We start from the raw sequence: 7555 nt of genomic DNA on the forward strand, positions 1-7555 counted from the left end.
CAGTACCATACTGTCTTGATTACTGTAGCTTTGTAGTATAGTCTGAAGTGAGGGAGCCTGATTCCTCCAGCTCCGTTTTTCGTTCTCAAGACTGCTTTGGCTATTCGGGGTCTTTTGTGTTTCCATACAAATTGTGAAATTTTTTGTTCTAGTTCTGTGAAAAATGCCAGTGGTAGTTTGATAGGGATTGTATTGAATCTGTAGATTGCTTTGGGTAGTAGAGTCATTTTCACAATGTTGATTCTTCCAATCCAAGAACATGGTATATCTCTCCATCTATTTGTATCGTATTTAATTTCTTTCATCAGTGTCTTATAATTTTCTGTATACAGGTCTTTTGTCTACTTAGGTAGGTTTATTCCTAGATATTTTATTCTTTTTGATCCAATGGTAAATGGAAGAGTTTTCTTGATTTCATTTTCATATTTTTCATCATTAGTGTATAGAAATGCCAGAGATTTCTGGGCATTAATTTTGTATCCTGCTACTTTATCAAATTCATTGATTAGCTCTAGTAGATTTCTGGTAGCATCTGTAGGATTCTGTATGTATAGTATCATGTCATCTGCAATCAGTGACAGCTTTACTTCTTCTTTTCCAATGTAGATTCCTTTTATTTCCTTTTCTTCTCTGATTGCTGTCGTTAAAATTTCCAAAACTATGTTGAATAAGAGTGGTGAGAGTGGGCAACCTTGTCTTGTTCCTGATCTTATTCGAAATGCTTTCAGTTTTTCACCATTGAGGATGATGTTGGCTGTGGGTTTGTCATATATGGCCTTTATTATGTTGAGGAAAGTTCCCTCTATGCCTACTTTCTGCAGGTTATTTTTATCATAAATCAGTGTTAAATTTTGTGAAAAGCTTTCTCTTCATCTATTGCGATGATCATATGGTTTCTCTCCTTCAAATTTTTAATATGTTGTATCATGTTGATTGATTTGCGTATATCGAAGAATACTTGCATTCCTGGAATAAACTCCAATTGATCATGGTGTATGATCCTTTTAATGTGCTGTTGGATTCTCTTTGCTAGTATTTTGTTGAGGATTTTTACATCTAAGTACATCAGTGATATTGGCGTGTAGTTTTCTTTCTTTGTGACATCCTTGTCTGGTTTTGGTATCAAGGTGATGGTGGCCTTGTAGAATGAGATTAGGAGTTTTCCTCCCTCTGCTATATTTTGGAAGAGTTTGAGAAGGATAGGTGCTAGCTATTCTCTAAATGTTTGATAGAATTCCCCTGTGAAGCCATCTGGTCCTGGGCTTTTGTTTGTTGGAAGATTTTTAATCACAGTTTCAATTTCAGTGCTTGTGTTTGGTCTGTTCATATTTTCTATTTCTTCCTGATTCAGTCTTGGCAGGTTGTGCGTTTTTAAGAATTTGTCCATTTCTTCCAGGTTTTCCATTTTATTGACATAGAGTTGCTTGCAGTAATCTCTCATGGACTTTTGTATTTCTGCAGTGTCAGTTATTACTTCTCTTATTTCATTTCTAATCCTATTGATGTGACTCTTCAACCTTTATTTCTTGATGAGTATGGCTAATGGTTTATTGATTTTGTTTATCTTCTTAAAGAACCAGCTTTTAGTTTTATTGATCTTTGCTATCGTTTCCTTCATTTCTTTTGCATTTATTTCTGATCTGATTTGTATGATTTCTTTCGTGCTGCTAACTTTGGGGTGTTTGTATTCTTCTTTCTCTAATTGCTTTAGGTGCAAGTTTAGGTTGTTTATTTGAGATGTTTCCTATTTCTTTAGGTAGGATTGTATGCGTATAAACTTCCATCTTAGAACTGCTTTTGCTGCATCCCATAGGTTTTGTGTCATCGTGTCTCCATGGTCATTAGTTTCTAGGTAATTTTGATTTCCTCTTTGATTTTTTCAGTGATCACTTCGTTATTAAGTAGTGTATTGCTTAGACTCCATGTGTTTTTATTTTTTACAGATCTTTTCCTGTAATTGATGTGTAGCCTCATAGCATTGGGTTCGGACAAGATACATGATAAAATTTCAATTTTCTTAAATTTACCGAGGCTTGATTTGTGATCCAGGATATGATCTATCCTGGAGAATGTTCCATGGGCACTTAAGAAAAATGTGTATTCTGCTGTTTTTGGATGGAATGTCCTATAAATATCAGTTAAGTCCGTCTTGTTTAATGTATCATTCAAAGCTTGTGTTTCCTCATTTAGTTTCATTTTGGATGATCTGTCCATGGGTGAAAGTGAGGTGTTAAAGTCCCCTACTATCAATGTGTTACTGTCCATTTCCCCTTTTATGGCTCTTAGTATTTGCCTTATGTATTGAGGTTCTCCTATGTTGGGTGCATAAATATTTATAATTGTTATATCTTCTTCTTGGATCGATCTCTTGATCATTATGTAGTGTCCTTCTTTGTCTCTTCTAATAGTCTTTAATTTAACGTCTATTTTGTCTGATATGAGAGTTGCTACTCGAGCTTTCTTTTGGTTTCCATTTGCATGAAATATCTTTTTCCATCCCCTTACTTTCAGTCTGTATGTGTCTCTAGGTCTGGAGTGGGTCTCTTGTAGACAGCATATATATGGGTCTTGTTTTTGTAACTATTCAGCCAATCTGTGTCTTTTGGTGGGAGCATTTAATTCATTTACATTTAAGGTAATTATCGATATGTATATTCCTATTCCCATTTTCTTAATTGTTTTGGGTGTGTTATTGTAGGTCTTTTCCTTCTCTTGTGTTTCTTGCCTATAGAAGTTCCTTTAGCAGTTGTTGTAAAGCTGGTTTGGTGGTGCTGACTCTCTCAGCTTTTGCTTGTCTGTAAAGTTTTTAATTTCTGCATCAAATCTGAATGAGATCCTTGCTGGGTAGTGTAATCTTGGTTGCACGTTTTTCTCCTTCATCACTAAATAAGTCCTGACAGTCCCTTCTGCTTTGCAGATTTTCTGCTGAAAAATCAGCTGTTAAGCTTATGGGGATTCCCTTGTGTGTTATTTGTTGTTTTTCCCATGCTGCTTTTAATATGTTTTCTTTGTATTTAATTTTTGACAGTTTGATTAATATGTGTCTTGGTGTGTTTCTCCTTGGATTTATCCTGTATGGGACTCTCTGTGCTTCCTGGATTTGATTAACTATTTCCTTTCCCATATTAGGGAAGTTTTCAACTATGATCTCTTCAAATATTTTCTCAGTCCCTTTCTTTTTCTCTTCTTCTTCTGGAACCCCTATAATTAGATTGTTGCTGCATTTAATGTTGTCCTAGAGCTCTCTGAGACTGTCCTCAGTTATTTTCATTCTTTTTTCTTTATTCTCCTCTGCAGTAGTTATTTCCACTTTTTTATCTTCCAGGTCACTTATCTGTTCTTCTGCCTCAGTTATTCTGCTATTGATCCCATGTTGAGTATTTTTTATTTCATTTATTGCATTGTTCATCGTTGCTTGTTTCATCGTTAGTTCTTCTAGGCTCTTGTTAAATGTTTATTGCATTTTGTGTATTCTATTTCTAAGATTTTGGATCATCTTTACTATCATTATTCTGAGTTCTTTTGCAGGTAGACTGCCTATTTCCTCTTCATTTGTTAGGTCTGGTGCATTTTTATCTTGCTCTTTCATCCTCTGTGTGTTTTCCTGTCTTTTCATTTTGCTTATCTTACTGTGTTTGGGGTCTCCTTTTTGCTTGCTGCAGGTTCATAGTTCCATTGTTTTTGATGTCTGTCCCCAGTGGCTAAGGTTGGTTCAGTGGGTTGTGTAGGCTTCCTGGTGGAGGGGACTAGTGCCTGTTTTCTGGTGGATGAGGCTGGATCTTATCTTTCTCATGGGCTGGTCCATGTCTTGTGGTGTGTTTTGGGATGTCTGTGGACTTATTTTGATTAAGGCAGCCTCTATGCTAATGGGTGGTGTTGTGTTTCTGTTTTGCTAGTTGTTTGGCAGAAGGTGTCCAGCACTGTAGCTTGCTGGTCATTGAATGAAGCTAGGTGCTGCTGTTGAGATGGAGATCTCTGGAAGAGTTTCGTTGTTTGATATTATGTGGAGCTGGGAGGTCTCTTGTTGACCTGTGTCCTGAAGTTGGTCTCCCACCTCAGAGGCACAGCACTGACTCCTGGCTGCAGCACCAAGAGCCTCTCATCCATACAGCTCAGAATAAAAGGGAGAAAAAGAAGAAAGAAAGAAAGAAAGAAAGAAAAGATAAAATACAATAAAGTAAGATGAAATAAAACAAAGTTATTAAAATAAAAAATAATTATTAAGAAAAAAGTTATTTTAAAAAAATGGACGGAAAGAACCCTAGGACCAATGGTGGAAGCAAAGGTTTACAGACAAAATCTCACACAGAAGCATACACATACACACTCACAAAAAGAGGAAAAGGGGAAAAAAATCATAAATCTTGCTCTCAAAGTCCACCTCCTCAATTTCGGATGATTCGTTTTCTATTCATGTATTCCACAGATGCAGGGTACATCAAGTTGATTGTGGAGTTTTCATCCGCTGCTTCTGAGGCTGCTGGGAGGGATTTCCCTTTCTCTTCTTTGTTCTCACAGTTCCAGGGGGCTCAGCTTTGTATTTGGTCCCACATCTGCGTGTAGGTCGCCAGAGGGCGTCTGTTCTTTGCTCAGACAGGACGGGGTTAAAGGAACAGCTGCTTTGGGGACTCTGGCTCACTCAGGTCTGGGGTAGGGAGTGGTAGGAGCGCGGGGCAAGCCTGTGGCTGCAGAGGCCGGCATGACGTTGCACCAGCCTGAGGTGCGCTGTGCATTCTCCCAGGGAAGTTGTCCCTGGATTCCATGACCCTGGCAGTGGCCAGCTGCACTGACTCCCCGGAAGGGGGTGTGGATAGTGACCTGTGCTCGGACACAGGCTTCCTGGTGGCGGCAGCAGCAGCCTTAGCGTCTCATGCCTGGCTCTGGGGTCCACATTGTTAACAGCGGCTTGCGTCCGTCTCTGGAGCTCCTTTAAGCAGTGCTCTTAATCCCCTCTCCTAGCGCACCAGGAAACAAAGAGGGAAGACAAAGTCTCTTGCCTCTTCGGCAGGTCCAGACTTTTCCCCGGACTACCCCCCGGCTAGCCGTGGTGCACTAACCCCCTGCATGCTATGTTCACGCCACCAACACCAGTCCTCTCCCTGTGCTCTGACCGAAGCCCGAACCCCAGCTCGCAGCCCCGCCCTCCCCGTCGGGTGAGCAGACAAGCCTCTCGGGCTGGTGCGTGCTGGTCGGCACGGATCCTCTGTGTGGGAATCTCTCTGCCTTGCCCTCCACAACTCTGTGGCTGCGCTCTCCTCCATGGCTCCGAAGCTTCCCCTCTCTGCCACCTGCAGTCTCTGCCCACGAAGGGGCTTCCTAGTGTTGGAAACGTTTCCTCCTTCACAGCTCCCTCCCACCGGTGCAGGTCCTGTCCCTATCCTTTTGTCTCTGTTTATTCATTTTTCTTTTGCCCTATCCAGGTACGTGGGGACTTTCTTGCCTTTTGGGAGGTCTGAGGTCTTCTGCCAGCCTTCAGTAGGTGTTCTGTAGGAGTTGTTCCATGTGTAGATGTATTTCTGGTGTATCTGTGTGGAGGAAGGTGATCTCTGCGTCTTACTCTTCTGCCATCTTCCCCTCCAGGAATCCATGTCACTATTGATACTGATTCTGGTTTCCTCTGTGCTACAGCACAGACCAGAGAGGTTACTAAACATGTTATTACTCATTTATTACATTGTTTTGCATTTATAAATATTCCTAAAATTATAAATAGAGATAATGGGCCCACTTACACTAGTGCTGCTTTTGCAACATTTTGTAATTCATTACAATTTACACATATTACAGGCATTCCATATAACCCTCAAGGACAAGGTATTATAAAATGTGCAAATAGATCTTTAAAGCTAACTATTAAAAAAAGGGGGGAAATTATATAGAACAGCACCACATAACTTTATAAATCATGCTTTTTTATTTAAATTTTCTCACTGTTGACAAATTTGGCCACTCTGCAGGGGAGAGGTTTGTGGCTGAGCCACGATTGGCCTCTCAATCTACGAAGGTCCTCTGGAAATATCCGTTAACCAGCACTTGGCATCTTCCTGATCCTGTGTTGATTTGGGGACGTGGTCACATGTGTATCTTTCCCAGATCAGTGCCTGAACCTCCCTGGCTTCCTGAGCGCTTAGTCAAGCAAATAGATGGCTCGTCACAGCTCACAACTAGTTCAGAAGATGAAGAAGCTCTGCATCTCTCCCAAAAATTTGACAATGTTGATTCAGAAAAAGAAGAAATCACTTGCCAGGATGACTCAAAGGAGTAATGTTCCAACTTGGGGACAAACTAAACAATTGGTTTCACAAGTTCAAGAGTTAGTGAAACAACAGAATAATCCTGTTACACCTGTAACTTTAGTTTTGGCTATGTTGGCAACAATTTCATGTGTTCCCTCTGTTAATGCAGCAACTTACTGGGCCTATGTACCTGATCCTCCACTATTATAACCCATATCTTGGTTTGAAGCAGAGTTTCCTATATTTTATAATGATACTGTTTGTGAGCCTCTTATTGGGAATATAAAACAAATCAATATGTCTGTAAATTATACTAACTGGTTTAATACCTATCCTGTCGGTCTTAGCTCATTGAATCTGGAAACTGGTTGTGTAAAGGCTATTAGTTATGAGCATACAGGTGTTTATGAGGGAACGGATCAATCAATTAGTTTGTCAGGCTCTCCAGGCATCCTTCGTTTTACAGGAACCAATATTACTCTTACATGCCCGGCTACCAGCCGACGAGAGGATCTTAAGGATACCATCATTTAGTATAAAAATGGGCAACCTATTAATATTAGAGGTCAAATCTCATACGCCTCACCACTTAGGGATTCTGCTGTTACTTTAGCCAAGGTTACAGGTGAAGATTCAGGAAATTATTTCTGTATGAAGCGTTTACTTGGAGGACAAGTGATACTTATAGCTGGACATAAGGTTACTATTCTTAACAGAAAATCAAAAAATCAATTTCCTCCTTTTATGACCATTAACTTTCCTAAATCCAATTTTGAACATTGCAATGCATCTTGGAATAATAACCAAATATGGTGTACTATAGATTATACCAAGGGGTCAATTCTTATCTCTTCTATTCCTGTCATAGATAGGTTTATCACATTTCTAAAGAACTGGGATATATGGAAACCAGCTCTAACTTATTCCAATACACCTGTTATAACTTGTGTTGCTCCTCCATATACACTTTTGATTGGTTCTATTAACACTGGTAATTCTTCCAAAGGAGGCTATAATATTAGCTGTGTTAATTGTATTTTTAACAGTTGTATGTTCCCTTCTGCAGGAACGCAATCTGTGCTTATACTAAAGCAACCCATGTATGTTATGGTGCCTGTACATCAGAAAGAACCTTGGTATGAAAATACTGGAGTACAGGCATGGGTGGAACTCTCTAAAGCCTTGCAGAGAAGGAGACGCTTTATTGGGTGGCTAATAGTAAGTTTACTTGCCTTGGCTGCTCTGTCTGCTACTGTGGCTACTGCCAGTCTTGCTCTTTCACAGAGTATTAATAATGCTCACTTTGTTAATCAATTATC

This window comes from Grampus griseus (assembly GCF_964374135.1).
Source record: "Grampus griseus genome assembly, chromosome: X".
NCBI lineage: Eukaryota > Metazoa > Chordata > Mammalia > Artiodactyla > Delphinidae > Grampus > Grampus griseus.